Raw genomic sequence first — 16,832 nt, 5'->3', positions numbered from 1 at the left:
CCCGGTTCTCCAGATTAGAATCCACCTGCTCTTAACCACGACACCACGTTGACCACGTTACTTCAAATCCTTATTTAAGGAGATAGGCAACAGCTCACAGCATCTCCAGGAAAGCCTAGCACAGTGGTGGCGAACCTATGGCACGGGTGCCAGAGGTGGCACTCAGAGCCCTCTCTGTAGGCACGCACAAACAGAGTCCCCCCCCCCCCCAAATCTAGGCTGGCCTGGGCCGCTGGGCTCGGTTATTAGCATTCAACCTAAGATCTAGTTTTGGGGAAGAAGGCAGGTAACCCTGTTAAGTGCTGTTAAACCCCACTGATTTTCATGTAAAGAACTAAAGCGCCATCCTTTACCTGGGAGTAAGCTCAGTTGCTGGCGATGGGGCTTGCTTCTGAGTAAACCCTCCTACGGTTGTGATTCACCCATTCGAAGAGTCACATGGTTGCTTCAAAGCCAAGCCGCTGACTACCACCGAGCTTACTCGTGAGTAACGCAGGCCTGGGAGCAAACTGTTTTTCCTAGACTAAAACCTCCGTATTCAGGTTAAATTGCCGTGTTGGCACTTTGCGACAAATGAGCGGGTTTGGGGTTGCAATTTGGGCACTCGGTCTCGAAAAGGTTCGCCGTCACTGGCCTAGCAGATCTCCAGACAAGTGTTTTGTTTTGTTTTCGTTCCGGCCGAGTCAATTAACCACCCATGACCACCAGAGGACAGTAAAACACCGTTTCCAGCCAACCACTGCATTAAGCAGCTCGGCTTCCAGGCCTTGGACGTCTAAAAATAAAATCCTGTCTGCAAGGAGTATATCTTTTTTTTTTTAAAGGGAATATTTTTAAACTCTGTTTATTAAAGCCAGAGGGCAGTAGGTCAGGAGCGATCCGAGATGGGCAAAGAGCGGCCTGCATGTAATTGTCCGGGCCAGATGGCAGCTGCAGGTTGCCAGGAGACCTCATGGATCAGGATCAGGGGGCCGGAGGCTGCCCCCCCCCCCCCCAGCAGAACGCGTCTGTCTTCTTTGGCGAGGAGAGGGGGGCCTTTTACAAGACATCTTCAAGGCGGCATCGCTACCTGCCTCTCCCTCTGTCCTCCTCAAATGTGCGTTTGGCTTTAGAAAGAGCAAGGAAGAGACGTGAAACTCCGAAACAGAAACGTAATCGGAGGACTGTTTTTGGTGGTTCACAAAATGCTTCCCGCATAGCTTTGGGGGAGAAAGCTGGGACCTGTCCCGGTTTTGCGCCTTTGGACGACATCTTGGCCTGCAGAAATAAATGAACGCTTTCCTCAGCATGAGCGTCACAGTGTCTGTAGACCAGGTGTTTCCAACAGGTAACTTGTGAGCTGTCAGTAGCATGCTGGTTGCTGCAGAATAGCTCGTGCCTCCCGCAGAAGCCCAGGGCAGTGATTGCAAAAAGATTTGCTCTAAGCTTTACCCTCCCCCCCCAAAAAAAATCTAGAATCATAGAGTTGGAAGAGACCCCCAAAGGGCCATCAAGTCCAACCCCCTGCGCTCTCGAAAGCTAACACCCTAGAAATGTTGTTGGCCTTTAAAGTTCTACTGGACTCAACTCTTGCTCTTCCACTGCAGACAAACATGTAAATATAGAAGAAGAAGAAGAAGAAGAAGAAGAAGAAGAAGAAGAAGAAGAAGAAGAAGAAGAAGAAGAAGAAGAAGAAGAGGAGGAGGAGGAGGAGGAGGAGGAGGAGGAGGAGGAGGAGTTTGGATTTATATCCCCCTTTCTCTCCTGCAGGAGACTCAAAGGGGCTTACAATCTCCTTGCCCTTCCCCCCTCACAACAAACACCCTGTGAGGTAGGTGGGGCTGAGAGAGCTCCAAGAAGCTGTGACTAGCCCAAGGTCACCCAGCTGGCGTGTGTGGGAGTGCACAGGCTAATCTGAATTCCCCAGATAAGCCTCCACAGCTCAGGCAGCAGAGCTGGGAATCAAACCCGGTTCCTCCAGATTAGATACACGAGCTCTTAACCTCCTACGCCACTGCTGCTCCTTTTATTTATTTATTATTACATTTCTATCCCGCCCTCCCTGACCAAGGTCAGGCTCTGGGCGGCGCACAACATTTTAAAACAACCTACAAACACACAAAATCAACAACCCCCTTATAGTTAAAACAGACTAAAAACACTAAAATCTAGATGGCGAACCGTCTCGCTTAGGTCAGCCCGTCTTGGTATGAATCCTCCTAACATCATCTCGGCAAGGGCCAAGTCCTTCCTCAAAGCTGGCAGAGTTGCAGTGGCTCAGTCCCGCACCAGGGGGCGCTGTGCCACGGGGGGTGGATTTGTCAGACTCGGGGCAGCGTCTCAAGAGCCCCAGCTGCCGGACGGACGGAAGGCTGGCAAACTAGCCAGCGGAGATGTCATTACCTAAGCGGATTCCACACTAATCGGGTCGGGATAATCTCAGATCGTCAAAGGGAAATCTCGTTAGAACAATCCCATTTTTGAACGCTCCGTAATCCTGCTGCGTCTGAACAGCTGGACAAGCTCCGAACAACATCAGCCTCTGGGTTGGAGACTTGAACTTCTGTCTCCTTGGTGGCAGCATTTTGGTCTTATCGAGGCAATTAAAAAAAAAAACCCGGTGCCCTCGCACTAGGCATGCTAATGGTTTCTTCCACCCCCCGCCCCCAAGTCTTTTTTAATGCTCACAGACAAGCAGAAATCCAGCAAGTGATTTTTCTACCCCCAGCATGGAAATGCAGTTGTGCAATCGGCTTTGCCTGATGGGCTCTTCCCTGAGATGTGTTTATTATATAGACTTTGCTAGGGAAAACACAAAAGATGGTCGCTCTTCTCTAGGTGTAGTACCTGAGACCAAGGGGCTTCTTGGTGGTGACACCAAAACTCTGGCACAATTGCCTCAGAGAGACCAGCCCAGTGATGGCGAACCTTTTCGAGACCAAGTGCCCAAACTGCAACCCAAAACCCACTTATTTATCGCAAAGTGCCAATGCGGCAATTTATCCTGAATACTGAGGTTTTAGTTTAGGAAAAACAATTGGCTCCAAGGCGTGCGTTACTTGGGAGTAAGCTTGGTGGTAGTCGGTGGCTTTGCTTTGAAGCGACCGTTCAACTCTTCCAATGGGTGATCACTACCCTAGGAGGGTTTACTCAGAAGCAAGCCCCCTCGCCAGCAACCGAGCTTACCCCCAGATAAAGGATCGTGCTTTAGTTCTTCCCATGAAAATCAGTGGGGTTTAACAGCACTTAACAGGGTTACCTACACTGCTTCCCCAAAACTAGGTCTTAGGTTTAATGCTAATAATTGAGCCCAGCGGCCCAGGCCAGCCTAGATGTGGGGGGGTGGGAACTCTGCGTGTGCCCACAGAGAGGGTTCTGAGTGCCACCTCTGGCACCCGTGCCATAGGTTCGCCACCACTGGACTAACTTGTCCCCTTCTGTAACCATCCTCTGCCTTCTTTTTGTCTCCTCTGGCATTCCTTCAATAATTTCTCCTTCCCTATTTCAAACTGTAGTTTTTATGGATGTGTATTTTATTGCATTTGTTTATTTTCTTGGTTTCAAGCGTTTGAATGATGTGTTTTTGTCTGGCTTTTAGGGTGTTTTCAGCGCTTTTTTTATTACATATGTTTTTAATCTGTAAACTGGTGAATCAGATTAGCTTGTGCACTCCCACACACGCCAGCTGGGTGATCTTGGGCTAGTCACAGTTCTTTGGAGCTTTCTCAGCCCCACCCACCTCACAGGGTATTTGTTGTGGGGGGAGGAAGAAGGGAAAGGAAATTGTAAGCCCCTTTGAGTCTCCTTACAGGAGAGAATGGGGGGATATAAATCCAAACTCTTCTTCTTCTTCCTGAAGGAAACCAGTTCTGTTCATCTTAACTGGATCAAGTTTCAGGCTGGGAGCCTGAGAATTATGGGAGAAGAGAACAATAAACTGTTGGGAAATCTCTCGCTGCAAACTATATTATTTAATACTTGTGTGCCTGAGCTTGTCTTACAGGCTGTATTAATTTTAATGTTTGTGTAATTATCTGTAATAAAAAGATCCCCCCGCCCCGATCTGCAGTAAACAGCATTTGAAACAACAGAGATAAATTGCAAATAAAATTAGAACACGAGCACGGGAAGTTTTGAAACAGCGACGGAGAGATCATTCCTCTGGGTGGTACAAAACTATCGGGGAGGGAAACGGTCTTGCAATAATTAGATTATGTTTCTGTCGCCGCAGCCTTAGGCCTCGGAGGAGTGATGGAAAATCCAGCTTCCTGTTTTCATCTAGGTTGGTGGGCAGACAGAAAACTAGAACTTAAAAGGGATCGCAGAATCAGGAAGAAGGGATGGAGGGGGACTTGCCATGTGTCAAATATGGGGGGGGGGGTGTCGATTCGATTCGATTTCGAATACCTTTAATGGCATATAAATAGTTTAACATTAACATTGCAAGATAATAACAGCCTTTACAACTTCTGACGAGTTAAAATAACACCATTTAAAAATTTACCCACCGCTTCCAACAGCTCGTAGTTGTGGCTGTTTAAAAGATATATAACCTTCTGTTTATCTGTAATGCCTTCACTTCCATGCAGGAAGGGGATTATGTGCTTCTTCCTACCTATCTCATAAAAAGGACAATCCAACAGCATATGAGATATTGTTTCCACAGAACCTATGCCACACGGGCATTTCCTTTCTTTATTTGGAATTCCAAGGTGGCGTCCAAGGCTAAAGGAAGAAGGCAGGGCATTACACCTAGCTAAGGTGATTGCTCTACGCCACCGGGCCTCAACCAGGAGATAAAGGTACCGGGCTACAATTAATCTATCTACAGGTATTCCCAGAGGGAAGACATACCAGGCCAGTCCACAATTAAAAAGCCGGCCCCCTGAATAAACCTCTGCTGCCGCCAAGACTGGAGCAGAGGTGAAAACAGGGTGCTGGGGCAGAGGGAATGTTTGGGGAGGCGTTATCGGTATGTGACGGTGTTTATAAGGAACGCTTCTCAGAAGTGGAGTTCCTTGTGTTCCTTCCGTGGCAGCTTCCTGAGAAAAGATCTTCTCTTGTTCTCATGGTTCCGGATGTCCCAAGATGGCTCATCTGGAGTGTCCCATGGCCTTGGCCTATGGCAAAAATGTGCTTCACGGCTTATTAATTTGTTCCGCCATTTCCCCATATCTCCAGGCTGACTGAAATATTTTTGGTGCCTAAGCGGCAAATGATTTTTCTGCCTCCTCCCACACTATGGCAAATCCGTTGCCTGGCATTCTAGAAGGTAGAAAGGTAGCTAATAAATACAGTGGAACCTCAGTTTTCATTGCCTTCGCTTTTCATCGGTTTCGGTTTTCATTGATTTTTTCAGTGAAAAATTTGTCTCGGTTTCCATCGATTTGATGTTATGCCTTCTGCCTTGTTACATGGCAGATTTAATAAGCAAGAAAAGGCTAAAAGATTGTGCCCATGTAACGATGGCTCAGTTGAATCTCTGGCCCACCAATTACTTTACTGTTTCAGATTCAAGGAAATCAGATCCAAGTATGTGAATCTTACTCCTTTACATTTACCCCATCTCCCCGATTTAATTAGATTACACTACTTGTTGGACAACCCTGATCCTTCTCTCTGTACGATAGTGGCAGACTTTCTCCTGGAAATTACTAAACACCAGTAGATTTCCTTCGACCTAACATGTATTTCCTGTATTGTATGTGCTTTTTAATCTGTTTTTAATTATTGTTGTACTGCTGTCTATGCCAATAAAGGCTTGCTTCAAGATTTGCAGTAGGGTGCAGGGGTTTGTGAAGAAAAATCACCCGGACAAAGCTATTGCGGGCCGTGTCTGCAACTTGTTTAATGACAATGTCTTGCCCTGTTTCAGACAAATCTTAAAGAGGCGTCAGAAAAAGACCTCTTTGGACATCTTTCTGGGGCGACATTGGTCCACTGGCTCTGAAGCTGGTCCTAGTGTTATTGTTTGTTACTGTCTTCAGCATTAAACACGATGTTTATTTACCAAAAAATGTGTTTTTGGTATGTTTTTTTGGAGTGCCTAGAACGGATTAATTGGATTTACATTGATTCCTATGGAAAAGTTTCCCTCGGTTTTCATCGGTTTCGGTTTTCATCGATTCTTTTCGGACAGATTACCGACGAAAACCGAGGTTCCACTGTATTTTAAATACATAAACAAGCTTCATCCCCGCAGGATTTCCAAGCTTTTCATTCCCTTCTGGATGCTCCTTCTCCTCATAATATATTTTGCTGTACGCTCCCTATCCGGCCTTTAGATCTGAGGAAGAGACCTTCAAAGCCCCATTCAGACACGTAAGAGTTCCCCGTGACATCACTTCTGTGTTTTACCCGGAAGTGGCATCACGCCAGCGTCAACAGGCAACCTCCTCAAGCCCCACTACCCGCTTCCTAGTCTCCCACTGGTTGTTAGGCCATGCCCAGCAATCCTAACCACTAAGGCGTGGTTATGGGTTGAACCCCATCAGTATTCCACTGGTGAAAATGGGAAGGGATGCTCCCCTTTGAACCTCCCCAAAAAGCTACTCTGGGGGTACTACAAGGACCTGCATGAACAAGACTTATGTGAGATGCGGACTCTAGTAATGAGAATTGGGGGGGACCGAGTGAAAAAGCTGGATCAATTGAACCTACAGTTTTGGCTTCCAACAGTGACATGCTGAGTTTAGCCACAACGTAGTGATTAAAACAGGGGTGGGCAATTATTTTTTCCATGGGGCGGCATAAGAAACAGAAAATATTGTGGAGGGCCGGGCCAAAAGGCAGGGGGGCAAGGCGCTTTTGAAAGGCCCGCAGAAGTCGGCAGCCAAAGCAACCAGCTTCTGCGGGGCTTTCAAAGGCGCCTCGCTCCCCAGCAAGGCAGGGGGGCCAGTCAGGGTCATCCGGCGGGCCAGATGTGGCCCGCGGGCAGTATAATGCCCAGGTCTGGATTAAAATGTCAGACCAGATTCAGATTCAAATCCTCGTTCTGCCAGGCATACTCACTTGTTGAGTGTAAACCAGTAGGGTCGTTGCTGTGAGGATATGAGGACACTTTTGTTTGTCGCTTTTGTTTGTCGCTTTCTATCCCAGTGGATAGAAGCGGGATATAAATATCTCAATGATGACAAATGTAACGATAATTTCGGAGAGATGTCAAACCTTCTGACAAGCTTCCCTTTTGAACACGAGCAATTATAATTGCGGGAAAAGGAGAGATTGAGAGAGAAAGAGAGAGAAGAGCGGACTGTCGAACAGACACACCGAGACAAAAGGCAGGCGAAAGGTGATACCTTTTTATTTGACCAACTTCCGTTGGTGAGAGCGTGCAAGCCATCGAGCATTTGGGAAAATTTAGCATTTAGTCACTGGCTTTAACTAAGCACATTCGGACAGACATTGAAAAGAAAAAAAACAAATTGTCATATTTTTTTTTCCAAATGAAAAGGACCATTTTTTAAAATAATAATAATAATAATAATAATAATAAAGAGCCACACAAATGAATTCCGTAAAGAAATCTAGAAAAGAAACTTCCCCAGAAACAAAAACACTCAGACCCTCCGAAGTCAGCCAGTAAAGCGCATTCAGAACAAAACAAACGCAACTTTTTCCACAAAAAAACAGAGGGACGGAAGGAGTAGGGGAAATCACCCGTCACGCACAGCAGCTGGTATTTACACACGGAGGCGGGGAAGGAACTAAAGAGTGGACGGGGGAAAAAAATTCTTGAAGAGAGGGAGGAGGAGGAAGAGGAGGAGGAGGAACAGAGGTGTGATGGAGAGATGTTTCCTTTAACAAATTTGGGCCCTGAATCCTGCCAAGATTCACACGACAGCCTAACTTGGATTTATATAATTGCACATCTCCGCCCGCCCCCATTCTGTTTTTCTTTATCCCAAACGAATGCCCCGATTCAGAATTCCCTGGGATTGTAAAGACCAGGAGACAGGCGTGGGTACAACCTGAACGCCACTATGGTGTTCTTATTGGTGGCAGTGGACTTATGGCGATCCTGTTGGGTTTTCAAGGCAAGAGAAGTTCAGTGGTGCGTCGCTATCGCCTGCCTTTGCACAGCGACCCTGATATTTCTTGGTGGTCTCCTATCCGAATACTATCCAGGGCCGACCCTGCTTAGCTTCGGAGATCGGATGTGATTGGTCTAGCCACAAACCAAGGGGGCTAACAGCCTACAAAGGCTTTCCAGTGCACTCAACACTCCTTACTTCCTGATGTACAAATGGCAGTGCGTGGTGTCTGTTTCTAATGAATTCGAGCCATGGGGAGGGTTATTGTTTACTTGTTGCAAAGAAGTCAACCCTCTGCTGGAAATGTCAATTCTTTTTTTCTCACTTTTTAAAAAAATCGCCAGCAGTGTTTTATTTTGTTTGGCAGAGACAGATCGAATCCCGCCGGTCATTTCCATCTACATCCGCCACAACTGTCCTGACACAGCTTCCCAAGGAACAACTGTATTCCGGCAAAGAGAGGCCCCGTGACGGAGAATCTTCAATTTGTTCAACAAACTGCGGTTTGCAGAGTTGCTTGTAAGGAAGCCACGAGAGGTAAAGTGGTTTTGAACAAGTTGAAAAAGCATGGGAGTAAACAAGCCCCAAGCAAAACAAAAGAATGATACGGCAGGCTAAACACCGAGATGAGCCAAGAGAAGCAAGGAGCTCTCTGACAGATCTGTGAATTCAAGAATGGCAGAACCCAGTTCACAGGATTAAGAGGGAGGGGGTCGCAGACGCTACAGCCTCTAACATTGATTACGCTGTCTTATTATCATGGAAGAAAAGAGAATGTGAAGAATTCTGGAGACCCAGTTGTTGTGGGTTTTCTGTGCTGTGTGGCTGTGGTCTGGGGAAGTTATGGACCTTTTTTGTTTCCTGGTCTATTTAGGGAGTTTTCCGCAGGAACTCACATTACTCGGGATAAAGATTCCTATTTGCATTTAGACCTTTCTGTTGCTTTCGCAAAGGGATTCATGCGGCAAAATCACCCAGCTGACTGCGCCTCTTGATTGACAAAGATCAGAGCAAATTTTTTCTTTAGGCAGGGCAGAGTCCTTCAAGGCAATTTTGCAACTGGTCCTAAGGATCTGGGGATGTTGGGATCTCGCTTCAAGTTAAGCGTCTGTTTAAATCTTTGCACATCCAAGGCTCCAAAGCCCTTCTGGTCCTCAAAAGCACCATATGAAAGGAAGAAAGAGGGAAATAATTCAAATAATGTAGTTAGGAAGGGTAGAGGGATACATTTCTTTTTTAAAAAAACATTCCCTCCTTTTTGGATCGAGGGAGCTCTTTCTGATAAGTGCCGCAAAACAAGATCTTATGATGCGCAAATTGGTTGTTGTTTTTTTAAATCTACAAAAAAAGTGCTAAGCAACTATGCTGTATTTCCAACTGGGGATTATGTTCCATTTATAAAACCGATAATAAGTGTGTTTACCCCTCTCCCCACCCCAAATAAGAAGCCCACTAGAAAAATATATTTCTCTGACATTTGGAATGGGGATAGTCCCTGACCCAGAATAATGCTTTGTCCTGGGTTACCCATACCCTAAATCTCAGCTTATTTATGAAATAGCTAATTTTGCATATGTTTCAGGATCTAACATTCCATCAGTGTTCCACAGACGCCTACATTTCTCCCCCCGCACCCTTCCAAGATCTCGATTCTCAGTGAGAGTTCCTTCCACGGAACTTTCCTGTCCCTGTTGTTATCCTTTTCAGCTTGAATGGCTGATGGTGGTCAGTAGAGTGTTCTTAGGGTGTGATTTCATCAGGACCAAGGGCAGACATTCCAGCCACTTGGAAAGGGCTGAAGACCGACAGTGCTCCAGTTGGGCCCAAGGCACCCCAGAAGATCAGCAGCAACGTGAGAGAATTCTCACTTTGCATACGTTGTTTCTTCTGGTTTAAGAAGGCCAACTGAGCATACCTTGTCTAAGCCACCGTCACCCACATTTATAAGAGGTAAACATTACAGGGATGTTCTGTAGGGCTTGGGAAAGAGAATCACTGACGTGAATGATAACAGCAATCATGAAGGATATATCAATTAGTTTCTAAGGTGAGAAAAAACAGTTATCTTAAAAATATGTACAACATGCAAAATAGCTTCCTTATCAAGGGGCCATGAAAAAGGGGCAAAAAACGGATGCTCGGACTGGTAGGGAATTGTGCGACTCTGACATTTCTTTCCCAAGTGCTTGAGACCTGGATGATGTATTCGAATCCAGAGAAGCACAGGACTTTTGATAATGTGCTAAAAGAAAGTTCAGGAGGATAAACTCCAAAGATATTAAGAATGGAAGGAGCTCAATGTATACAATTCAGAAGGGGACAGTACTGAGGGTGAGCACATGTGCGTAAAAGATGCATGGGCAGAAATCTAATCCGTGTTCAGCACTGCTGAACCCTGTTGATTTCAGTGGAGCGTGTGTTCAATCATTTCCCACAGAAATCTACTGGATCCGAAAGAGCTTCTGTAGCCACAGAGTCAGATCCAATTATTCCATTCTTCCAAGGTGGATCTAACAAACTCCTTGTTCAGTCTTCGTTCAGTAGAGAAAGGCATCTGTCGAGCAGAGGAACATCGCAGGAAGTCTTTCTCCATCAGATTTTTTACCATAGCAGAAGGGAGTTTATTGGATCCAATCCACAGTCTTCATGACCACCCATTATCACGACAGAATCAACCACCGTCTACCGTGTGCAGTACACGTAGCACCCGTCTTGTGAATGGTTCAATATGTGTCTGGGTTGTGACTTCGATGGGGTATACTAGCATAATTGATCCCACCACACCAACCTGCTACTGTTGGGGTGGGGGAAGCAATTATAAATTGCATATACACGGGATTTTTTTTGTAAGCATGGGAAATGTGGCTGATGTACAAAGCTATTCTACTCTATGCATTTATATGGTTTTTCTTCTGTGTGAATTCTTTAATGGACAGTAAGGCTACCATTGTGACTGAAGCTTTTCCCTCACTCTAGGCATTCATATGGTTTCTCTTCTGTGTCAATTCTTTGATGGATAGTAAGGCTACCATTGCGACTGAAGCTTTTCCCTCACTCTAGGCATTCATATGGTTTCTCTTCTGTGTCAATTCTTTGATGGATAGTAAGGCTACCACTGTGACTGAAGCTTTTCCCTCACTCTAGGCATTCATATGGTTTCTCTTCTGTGTCAATTCTTTGATGGGAAGTAAGGTTACCACTCTGACTCACACGAACCCTGTGCAGACAAGAGGACTATGCACAACTCTGTTTGCGTGTTATGTACGAACAGGCCTGTGGACTGGTTACCCACGGACAGCAGTCAGATGAAATCCCTCGATCCAAAATGGGAATGGACAAAGAAACAAGGAACAGAAGAGAGGGAAATGCTTATCTCTCAAAGGATCTTCGGTTGTGGCAGGAAGGTTATGTGTGATGCAGGAGGAAGGGGAAAGAGAAAGAAAGCTCTTTTGGTGAATCATTTGTGGTTTTTTTCTTTTGCTGCTCAAAAAATGGTTTGATTAGTGAAATGGGGAAAAATATACCAGACTTTGTCCCCCCTCTTATTTTTGTTCAAAGTACCATAAAGTTCAGTGAGAGACTGGAGGAGAGTTGAAGAGGTAGGGGAATGAAGGGGGTTGTCAATGATGAGGGGGGAGAAAGAATGACAGAAGTTTTTGTTAAAGTTGTTGTTTCTCAGCAAATACGGCACAGACTACAATAAACCGCCTACATTGAAACAATACACAGATCAATACCCAAAATGGAAAGTCAAGAGGATTTCGACACGTTCGTAGGATTGTTCTTTTTGTCTTTGCGCAGTTGTATCTTTTTTAAAATAATTTTCTCTCTTTTCAAACAGTTGGTTTTGTTTTGTGTATTATATTGTCGGGTTTGTTTTTTTTGTAAAAAAGATCAAAAAATCTAAGTTTTCTTTGTTCTTTCTTTTTTTTCTGGAGTTTGACCTCTCATATGCAGAGATGACGGGATGAAGCCTTTATTCAAGAAGAAAATAAGAAACGTATGCAGGTACGTACATGGAAAAAACACAATGTTGTATGTATGGGAATACTCCGAAGCATGTATTGCATTTACCCCCGAAACCAAGATATACATAAATTTAAGACACTCCTTTAAACAACAGAAGCCCCACCCACCCACTCATCCAAGCCCTACGGCATTTGGGGATGCACTGACTTCAGCTGAAATATGACCTTCTGAAGAATCGAAGGCATTTTGGTCAATTCTTTTAGTACAGCTTCCCAAGGCAAATATGAGAAATATACCCCACTTCAAGGCTGCTGAGGGCAAAGCACGTTTGGACAGCATCTCCCATCATGCACCTACATCGAATTTGGGATCAGGCCTGCCTATCGTGATTTTCAAAACATATGAATGCAAGATACCCAAGGCAAATTTTGTGGCTTGGGTGAGGGTGACTAAAGACCCTATGTGTTTTAAAGTGTGCACGTGTGGCCACATAAAATTGTATCTGAATGTTCATGTCTGTGCGCACGTCTGTGTGTGTGCGAGACACCCGCCCAGCAAATCGCACCCACTTGTTCGATTTGCGCACTCATGATGTGTGCAATAAGGTCTACTTGATACGGTTTAGGAACTGAGTTTGCAGTGTCTTAAAGATATTCCAGCGGGATGGTTTGGACCCTCTTTTACTTTCCCGCATCCACACTATTTGCGGAATTATTACTACAGCAGCTAGTTTCTAATTGGGACCGGCCTGCCGGGTGAAATTGAGAGGCAGGAAGTGAAGGAAGCCGGCTGTTCTTGAATCCACATGCTGGAACCTCACCGCACAGCAAATCAGTTGCAGATATTAAGAAATATAAATAAATATGTTACCTCTCCAAGATACAACATGGAAAGACAGATTCAGATATATACTGGAAAATGGTTCTCAAAATGTCATAGTAGGCCATGGTTAGCCAGGAAAAGAATTTGGAATGACACCCCCCCCCCCCCCGCTTCCATACAACAGGGGGGAAAAAGTCAAGTTGCCCCCCCAGAGAATGAAATATTTAGAGAAATTTAAAGGGCACTAGACTGATTCTTAGTGTTGATCACAAACCCAAGAGATGGGGCACGTAATGTCAGGCTTTGGCCTGATTTCGGGAATGGGTGGGCGGGCTCCCTGGGCTCTTGGCCCAATCAAGGGACTTGGTGGGGAAAGCTGTCTCTTGCGGCAACAGTTTGCCCCTCCCTTGGCAAACCTGTCCCAACGCTTTGAGAACCAGTGGCATATACATATACACACTGACACATACATACACAGCGAGACAGATCGATACAGCGTATAATATTTAGGCACAGTAAGAGCTCAACACAAGCGTTGTCAGAACTATGTATGCATGTAAGGCAAACTGATTCATGCCAACGACGTACAACAGATGTTTGCCACACTCAGAACGGGTTCCATTTCCAAAGGGCCACATTTTAAAAAAAAATGGATGCTGTCCATTGTATGGTTTCTCTAAGATCCAAGCTACACGATCAGCAGATTTGTGTGTCTTCTGCTGGCTCGAACCTTATAAGAGTTACAACTGGGGGCAGGGGTTGAATGTTTGAATCCTTGCCTGATTATCCTCCGTATGCATGAGCAACGAATGTAGAGGAGAAGATTTCTGGATGTGTGTATGTGTGCTTATCTGTGCAGGGTATTTTCAAAATACAGGTCAAAGATTGGATTCCCCTACCTATGCTATGAAGTGGTTCAGTGCTTTCCCCACCCTCAGATCCACTTACTGCCAGTGGCGGAGCGACAAGGGGACAGGGGGGTGCGCTGTGCACCGGGCGCACGCCTGGGGGCGCAGAAAATCGCCCCCTGGCCCCTCCCCCTTTCCCCTTTCCCCTGCCCCCCCACCCACTTCCCACACTTACCTTAGTTCCTTTCCTTTTTCTTGAACTTTTTCAGGCCGCAAAAGGCCTGTTCACAGTAAAAACGGCCTGAGGAACTACAGTTCCCAGGAGACCTTGGGGCTCACAGGTCTCCTGGGAAGTATAGTTCCCAGGCCTTTTGCAGCCTGAAAAAGTTCTAGAAAAAGGAAAGGAACTAAGGTAAGTGTGGGAAGGGGGAAGGGGGGCACTGCGGGGGGGGGGGGTGTTAGGGGGCAGAAAATATAGAATGCGCACCAGGTGCAGTTTGGCGCAGCTACGCCTCTGCACTGCTTGACTCGAAAGAAACGTGCCTCTCAAAGAGGTGGTTGGAGTCCAAAGCGGCTTTCTCAGAACTGCTGTCCTTAGGGCTGTCCTAGCTGGGGGAGAACAAACTAGGGATGCCCATTGATTACTTTTAAGTTGTTAAAGGGTCACTGAAGATGGTTATCTAGGGACAGGATGCCCAGAAGAATCTGTCAACGTCCCATTTTAAAATATCTCCTATGATCCTAATTAAAGAGCATCCTCTGAAGGTCTGTTTCCAAGATTGCTGAAAGATTAAGCCACTGCATGGTTCTCAAATGTGTTTGTTAAACGTCATCCTTCTCTAAAACTCTTTGAGTCTCTTGCTCAGGATGCTTAACACAATATTTATCAAGGAAAAGCTTTCCCGTCACTTATTCTTGCATTTGTAGGGAATCTGTGGGTTTTATTTCGGCTTCTCGTCAAGTTATTTTTCTCGGGAATTGCAAAGGTAGAGTAGAATCACCAGCCCTTGAAAAGCTTTTCTTCATCCTATTTTAACGGCCGCTGCAATTCTGTGACCTTTTACAGCATTAATTAATCCCAATTAAGGTACTATCTGAACACCTCCAAGAGAAATCTACAAGAGGGAGCTAAATATTTGGGGGGAAGCTGTTCCTCCGGACAATTTTAGTGGCTTTTGGGGTCTTGTCTGTTTCTGAGTTGCCCACAGAATCTTCTTATAAAACGCAACAGCAAAGATGCCAACTCCAAGCCAACAGATGGCATTTATACTTCTCAAATTTTTTTACATCATTAGCTTTTATATCAAGAATCCTGGTCAGGATTCCAACTGAGGTCAATGGGTCTAACTCTGGCTTCAGCGTGGGGCAAAGACCTGTGAGCAAAAAGGAAATGTACAGAGACACACGTATGCAAACACATAGCGTACACTGCCTGTCGTATGCAATTCCCGTGTGCGGAATATATGTATGCCTATTACCCCCTAATTAATTTGCATATAGATACAAAAAATGCCGTAATGAACATCTGTACAGCATATCTACACAGATTTGTATGTATTTACACATGTTCTCTTGCATGTGCGTGCACACGCGCACACGCATACTCTTACTCTGCAAAATCAGAGTCCAGAGGGATAGAAGAAATAGCATGTGTGAAATGGAGAAGGGAAATGTTGACTTGGGGGGAGGGTGGGGGGTCCCCATGCACCGCTCTCGTGTGGAAGATGACAGGGGGCCCGTTTGTTTACGGGGCAGGGCAACACAAGCTCTTGGGAGCAACTTGAGGGACGACCTTTCGAGGAGGGTCGTCGGGCTTTGGTGGGCGTTTGGTCAAAATGGGAACTGCTGCATTCTCCTCTCTCACAGGCCTGGGACCACTCTTTGCTAATACCTTCCCCTTGAGTGGACTTCCCATAACCAAGATTGTGGGACAGTCCTCTGAAGGCCGGCCTCAAGTCCTTCCATCCCCACCACTGCAAATGGTGGGAGGATGAGGGTTTCCCAAAAGGTACCTCGGGTGTGTCGTAATTGCCGCCTTCTGGAGAAGCGCCAAATCGATTGAGCTGTATAGTCAACTCAAGGATGGTAGAGACACCCTGGTCGAATCCCCACTACCGTCTTAGTCAGGTTTCAGAACACAAACTAACCAGGTTTGAGGGACGACCTCCCCGGTCGAATCCCCACTACCGTCTTAGTCAGGTTTCAGAACACAAACTAACCAGGTTTGAGGGACGACCTCCCCGGTCGAAATGACTTATCGTTTTAGTCAGGTTTCAGAACACAAACGCACTTCAAACCTGGCTTTTCGCCTGAAGTTCTGAAACCTGGCTAAGACGGTAGTGGGGATTCGACCGGGGAGGTCGTCTCTCAAACCTGGTTAGTTTGTGTTCTGAAACCTGGCTAAGACGGTAGTGGGGATTCGACCCCTGTCAGGGCATGTACCCTTCCTCGACCTCTGTGGGTCAATAGCAAGGGTGTTCTAGGGAAGAAAGATCACAGTGAATATGAAGCCCAGGTCACCACACGTTGTGGCTCTGGAAGCCTGTTATTCTTTTGCTGAAGGGTTCTTCACAGTGTTAGCCAAATTAAGGCTGATTCCGCACGGGCCAAAAACAGCAGTGTGAAACTGGTGTGAAAACAGTATAAACCCTTTTACACCATTTTAAACCTTTTTACACCATTTCCACACTGTTTTCCACACTGCTGTTTTTGGCCCATGCGGAATCAGCCTAATACTTTTTTGTTCAGGACTGAGGAGAGAGTGAACCCAACGCCAGGGGTGTAAACACAGCTGAAAAGAACACAAAGAAAGTGTCCAGTGGGTAGCCACATTGGTCTGCAGCGGAAGAGCGATATTCGAGTCCTCCAGCATCTTAAAGGCTTCCAAGATTTCCAGAATGTAGCTTTTGAGAGTCAAAACACTGGTCGCTGACGAAGGGAGGTTTGACTCTCAAAAGCTAGAGGTGTTGTGGGGTCTTTACGATGCTATTGGCCTCAAATCTTGTTCGACATAACTAAAGGCTACCACGAGCCCCACCTGCGGAGGAGACCACCTGCGGAGGCATTTCTTCCTCCATCAGCCAACTTCCACTTGGGATTGGTAATGGTGTCACGCCTTTGCGTTGGGTTTGCATGGAACCTTCCTCTGTTCTTGGGACAGAGACTAGGAAGAACTACCTAC

Source organism: Sphaerodactylus townsendi, linkage group LG15 (genome assembly GCF_021028975.2).
Source record: "Sphaerodactylus townsendi isolate TG3544 linkage group LG15, MPM_Stown_v2.3, whole genome shotgun sequence".
Taxonomy (NCBI): Eukaryota; Metazoa; Chordata; class Lepidosauria; order Squamata; family Sphaerodactylidae; genus Sphaerodactylus; species Sphaerodactylus townsendi.
The sequence above is the reverse complement of the archived record's forward strand: the minus strand, read 5'-3'. Positions refer to the sequence as shown.